Below are 6,971 nucleotides of genomic sequence, written 5' to 3'. Positions count from 1 at the left end.
ATGACAAGTTGGGCAATTCTGGCTCCTATCTGTATGAATAAATCAGCTTCTCTGCTATTCAACAGAATCTCCTGGGTAATCTAAATCAATCACTACCCCTAAAACCTGAATAGGTTTGAGGGCCAACCCAGATCTGGAAGCAATCAATCCAAAATACTTCAGGGGAATCTGTACTCCAACACCTGTCTCACACAGTGTCATGTCTCATGGTTTCAGTCTGTAAGCATGTAAGGCATGTAAGTCAAGACCTGCAGATTCAGGTGTGGCTCTGTGAGTAGCTAAAGCTTCAGCTTTATTTCCCAGTACATGATGGTATTGGTGGGCACATGTAGTTGTATCTGCAATGCTTGAGTTAGCATTGGTATCAGGGGTGTTTCAGCATTTGTTAAAGGTCTGTTATTCAAAATCTGGAGGGCTTTATTTGAATGCTCTCCCCAGTTTTTCAAAGTCCCATCAGATAATTTTCACAACTGAGCTTTCAGTAAGCCATTAATTCTCTCAATCAGTCCTGAGGCTTGTAAATAATAAGGAATATGATAAACCCACTCACTATTGTGCTGAGAACAGTAGTGCTGCATTAATTTCCCTTTGAAGTGTGACCCATTGTCACGCTGGACCTGGAATGGCACTCCATAGTATAACATTAGCAAGTCCAAAGATCTAATGGTGTAGTGCTGAGTAGCATCTTCGCAAGGGACTGCAATCTCGTACCCAGAGTAAGTGTCCACTACGGTGCATGTGTATCGACACCCGCGCCTAATCGGTAGTGGCTCAATATAATCAATTTGTCACATCTGTCCTGGTAACTTTCCTCTCCCCAATTGACCTTTGACTGTTTGCGGGACAGATCTCTGTTGTGTGTGCTAACAAATTGGACATTGCAAAATAACAGTTTTTATCAAATCTAGGGGAATGTGGATCCCTCTAATCTCTGCCCACCTGTAAGTGGCGTTTTCTCCCAGGTGTCCACATTTTTGGTGCGCCCATTTAGCCATCTCCACCAGGTCAGAATCCTGTGTTGCCACTTCTGCCTCTGAGATTTTGGCTTTGTCGTCTGCAAGGAAATTGAACCATCGTTCTAGTGAGTCAATGGGACAATGAGCATCTACTTGAGACACAGTAACGGTACTTTGCTCTAGCATTTCCAACATTTCTTGCCACAACTCTTTGCCCCACACCTCCTTGGAGTGGATGAACCAGTTACGTGCATGCCATGTGGGAAGCCAAGTGGCTAACCCATTGGCAATGGATCGGGAATCAGTGTAATTATGTCAAGTTCCAGGCAGCTCTTGTTTTAGAGCCTGATACACAGCGTACAACTCTGCATATTGGCTACTTTTCCCTGTAGTGATCAACAACTTTTTGGTGACTGGATTATATGACACCGCTTTCCAATGTCTTTTGGTGCCCACGTATTTGGATGAACCATCGGTAAACCATACATGCTTCCTATCCTCAGGGGACAAGGATTCAAATGGCGTACCCCATCTTACTGGTCACTTTTTTACCTGTGGTACCTCCTGTACCCACTCCTCATCCTGTACAGGGGCTTGTGACACCTGTTCATGTAGGGCTGCAGTGCCTGAATATCCTACTCAAGCCCTGTTTTGTATGGACCATTTCCAGCGTATGATACTAGATTCCTGTGCATGTCCTATATGGTGAGATTTAGGTGAACTCATCACCCACTGCATGATTGGTATTTCAGGTCCCAGAATTACATTATGACTTAGTGTTATTTGCTCAGTATCCACAAGAGTCCAATATTAGGCCAAAAGCTGTTTTTCATCTCGCGGAAATCAATTGTCATTCTGTACCACCCGTCAGGTTTACACACAGGCCATAGGGGATTGTTCCATTCGGTAGTAGTTGGAGCTATTATACCAGCATCAATTACGTCTTTTATGGTTTGAATTATTTCTTCATGTCCTCTTGGAATACATTGTTTCAAATGAATTACCTTGGTTGATGGGGGTACTTTCATTGGGGGTATCTTTAAATTACCTACTCTCATGGATGCCACTGAAATGATAACAACTTCAATTTTTGTTACCAATTGATAACAACCTTCATCCAGATACAAAGTAATTCCTTTCAAACTGTCAATTCCTAGTATGTCCTCTAAAAGAGGCAAAATCAACATAGTACATTCTCTTTTTGGTGCTCTCCCTATTTTCATTTGTACTGTAGTTTGCACAGCAGGGGTCTGCCTTCCCCCAAACCCTGTTATGGTGTAATGCGGTCCATTAAACTTCCCAGGGTTTCCATAAATCAAAGAGGCCTCCTCCCTGGTGTCAACTAAGGCTCAAACGTTTTGCACACATTTATGTTTCCAATGCATTTCTAAATCAACATGAGGTCTGTTATTTTTAATTTGAATAAAATCACCTTTAATTTTTCATTTAACCATTTGAGAAAAAAAAGAGGGAAACTAGTCCAGCTGGACTCGAACCCTCAGGGCTCAGTGTGAAAGTCCTTGTCTTTTTTTTTAGGTCTGTTTTTTCACCCTTTTGGGGCTATCTGGGACTGTGGAGGAGACCTCCAGGCCTCCACTGGGTCCCTATATGTATTTTTTTAATATGATTGAAAAACAAGCCCTTTACAGGCTATCTGGGACCGCAGGGCACTCTCAAGGGCTCCACTGTGGTCCCTACTTTTATTTTTATTTTATTGAAAAAAAAATGCCCTTTACGAGCTGCTTGGCACTGCAGGGGAAGCCTTAACACATCCCATGCAGTGCCATTGCTTCAGCAAGCATGGAGCTGCTTTGACAACAGTTCGGTGTTTGCTGAAGCATTTCATCAGGAACAGAGATGAAACTTCGGATTTTGACAGTGGGACCTGCTTTAAAGGTCTCTCTGTGAAAACCCAAAGTGTTTGCTGTGGCTTGACAGAAGCGCTGCAGCCAAACCACAGCAAACAGTTATGTACCGGGGTAAGCACACCCAGGACATAACAGGAGCAGGCCATGGGGGATTGCAGACCTATGAGGGGGGCCGCAGTGCCCCATCCCACGTGAATATAGCCCTGGGGGGTGGTGGTCCCAGGGGCTAATGGAGGTCGGAAACGTACCCACTTGCAATTATTTTCTGTTTGCCCCGGGGAGAGGTGATCCTTGGGACACGGGGGCCATGGGCCCCCCACACATAACTATATAGAATCCCTGGGTGGTGGTGGTCCCAAAAAAGATTTGCCCCAGAGGGTGGTGGTCCCCGGGACTTTTTATTTTAATATTTGCCCCAGGGGTGGTGGTCCCCAGAGGGTGGGGGTGACCACAGGCATATCATTTGTTTAACACCCAGCGGAGGTGGAAGTCCCTGGGGCAACGGGAGGGGGCGAGAAGGCCCCAACCCTGCTTTTCTAAAGAAATGCCCCAGGACTTGGCTCACCCTGGGGCTTCATGATTTTTTTTATTTTACTGCGGATCTGCAGCCGATCAGACCGTAACATAAAAAAATGCTTTTTAGCCCTGTGGGGGTCTCTTTGGGACCCCACCACCTAAGATTAAGGGTCTGGACCCTTTTGTATTTTTTTTATATTTTCTCTGGGACTTGGCTGAAGTTGAGTCCCAAGATGGCTGACAACACTTCTGTTGTTGAAGTGTTACAGCCAATCAGATCTCTGCAGGAGATCGTTAGGGGTCACGATTCCTTCAGGTCCCTACATATACAAATTTGGATTTTCTTAAATTTCTCCAAAACTACTCAACAGATTTACACCAAATAACAAAAAGGGCTCTTTCTGGACCAAGAGCTACCTTTCTGCCAAATTTGGTGTAGTTCCGTCCACTGGTTTTTGGGCTATCGCTGTTTAATTTTTCTATTGGAAATGACATTTGAAAAGCTCTAAATGTCACCCCACCTTTATCTCGGCCCCCACTTGGCAGACCACCCTTAAATTTTTCAGACAGCAGCTCACGTGACTGTCAAATCTTTGTGGAAAATTTTGTGAAGATTCGTCAAGCGACGCAAAAGATATAGGCAAGCAGAAAACAGCTTTTTCTATAGAAACTAGGTCCTAACTATAACTACCTAGTGGTGACTGCCACTGGGTAATATATGTAGCAGAGCACTCTCGGTAGTTCCCAAGTTTAGGTGGAGAGCAACTCTTGTATAAAGCACCCTAAATGTCTTCTTTTCCAGCAAAGTTTTCAAGCATAGGCTTCTCACAGTGCCATCCATCCATCGAGCTACAAAGGGACAAAATCTTTTGCCAATTATATAGAAAAGTCTTTAAGTATAGAATCAGCACAATGCCATCCATGCCGAGCTGTAAAATGACAAACACCTTTTACCACTCCAGGCACACTGTTACAGCTTTGGAAATGCAAAATGACATCCAAGCCAACCAGGAATGAATGAAAGAATCCCCTGACGTTGTTCACTCTCATTGTAGATCTTCAGAGAGGGTTAGCCTTGTCCAGACACAAGGGAGCACCCAGTACAAAACAATATCCTTTCAGGCTTAGAGTGCTGAATAAATTATCTAAAAAAAGAAGCAGAGAACTCTGAGTAGTTCCCAAGTTTAGGTGGAGAGCAGCTCCTGTATCGAAAACCCTACAACATCAGCAACACTCTAAACATTCCCTCCCATGAGTCCCTTGAACCCACCCATTCAGAGTTCTATATTTTTTAACCTTCGCAAAAAGAACTGAACCGATTTACACCAAACCACAAAAAGCACAATATGCTTACCAAGATCTATTTTCACACTAAAATTGGTGTAATTCCATTCAGTTGTTTTTGAAGTCATTCTTTAAAAAGTCTATGGAAAATGCATGGGGATTTTACATTTTGGAACCCACTTTTTCTAGGCCAAAGGATCACCATAAAACTTTCCAAAAAACAACCACAGCAAAAAACAGCGCTTTTCGGGAACGTTTTTGGGGGATTCAGTAAACGGTGCTAAAGCACACCTAAAAATGCATTTCGTATTGAAATGCTGACCTAACCACAACTACCCAGTAGTGACCGCCGCTGGGTAAAATAAAGAAATATGGATAGATAGATAGATAGATAGATAGATAGATAGATAGATAGATAGATAGATAGATAGATAGATAGATAGATAGATAGATAGATAGATAGATAGATAGATAGATACCAAAATCAATCAAAGGTTAAAGTAATGGTATAGGTGAAAATGTATTGACAACATAATGTTTTAAACCAATGGTTCTTAACCTTTTTACTCCCTGGGTCCAGAGATAATCATTACTTGAACCTTGGAACCCCCACTGAATCATTATTCAAATCTGGTAAACCCCACTCAGTCGTTTCTGGAAGACGGGGACCCCTGCCTAAGGATTTTTGCTGATTTGACCTGCAACACAATACATAAAAAATACAGAAACCGGCATTCATCAAACAAATACACAAAGAACTATAAAAAAATTAAAATTTTAATGGAAGATTGGAATGTATCTAAATTCAATTGAGGCCACTCATCGTCCATACCATATTCTGTTTGATGCACTTGCACTGCTCCCTCAAGTTAATTTGAGGATACTAATTTAATTTTTAGCCTACAATTTCAAAATCCTTCATATTAAAATAACATTTTAAAAATTGCCAGCTGTACATTTTTATTCTTTATTTACATATACTTAATTATTCTGTTAATACTATTTAATTTTTTAAGGAGTCGAGGAACCCCTGTGTAGGCTTCACTGAACCCCGGGGGTCCGTGGACCACAGGTTAAGAACAACAGTTTTTAATTTAAAAAGAAAACCTAAAATTCACCTGTTGTAGTTATCTCCCATACCTATAACTCGTGCCCCCAGCATGCACAATTTTGTCATCAATTATATCATTCCAAATCATTCAGTGATATTATCAATGATGTTATAGAGCATGGCAAAAGTGATGGTATATGTGGGTTAATTAGCTGTGGAGTTAAGGGAGGGGTTCTGCCCTCTTGAGAGTGCACAGAATAGTGCACTCTAGGATAGTAAGATGTCACTCTTTGCTGGAAGTCATCACCAGGCAGCAGGGGAGGTAACCAATTGGCTAATAGTCCCTGCATTCCCTGCAGGCAAGTTGTGGGCATAAACTGGGCACCTCTGGCACCCAGACCACAGATCACATCTGCACTGTAAAGAGGATTCCGTGGGCCTAGCAAAGAAAGGCTGCAACAAAGACGAGCTTGCACCTGCTGACCCTTGGGCTAGTAAAGACAGGACTGTGCATTCCTGAGCCCCAGACAGAAATGATGAACTCCAAGAATCAGTTGGCTGATTTCCTGTTACAGCTCCAGGGCCACAAAAGCTGAAAAAGCATGCCTTGGTGAGTCTGTAGCCACAATCACTTGATCATCACTGACCTTTAAAGTACAGCCTGGGAGATCGAGTCTTGACGCTCAAAAGTTGCACCAGAGTCTGCTGGACATGGGACAATTGCGGGAGTGCACTTTGTTTGCCCATAAAGGACCCTAGCCTCATTGGTTTTGATGTGACTGGAGGCTAGTAGCAAGTGTTTTTTGGCTGGTCTTCAACTGGACTTTGAGTTCTGTGGCCAAAGTCACCCCACTGTGTTTGTGGACTGAGGGGTTGCCTCAGAAAGACCCATTTCACCAGATCAGCATCCTCTATCCCTTACATCAGGACCACTCAAGTGTAAGGCGGTTCACCAATACAACCTGGAACTGGACTGGAGACTGATTTTAATGCAAGCCTCAGCCAAGCCATATTGGCCCCTGTGATGCGCTCCTTGACAGAGGATTTTTTTAAATAAATCTTTTTATTGCTATTTCATTCATAAACAAAGCATTTCCTAAAGCCTCCACACCATCAGGCCTATTATTAATGAGAACTCTCTATGTAAAAATACTGTCACCCTCCTCAAGGGTCCTGTCAGCAGGTGAGTTTCTAGGGGGTGGGGGTAGGCATCAGGCAGTGAAGCCCAGTCCACATCTCAGCTCGTAAAGCTTGTCTTAAGCTGGTTGTACTTCTAGTGTTGCGTGTGAGAAAGGC

The sequence above is a fragment of the Pleurodeles waltl genome, chromosome 6 (assembly GCF_031143425.1).
Source record: "Pleurodeles waltl isolate 20211129_DDA chromosome 6, aPleWal1.hap1.20221129, whole genome shotgun sequence".
NCBI lineage: Eukaryota > Metazoa > Chordata > Amphibia > Caudata > Salamandridae > Pleurodeles > Pleurodeles waltl.
This window is presented reverse-complemented; position numbering follows the sequence as displayed.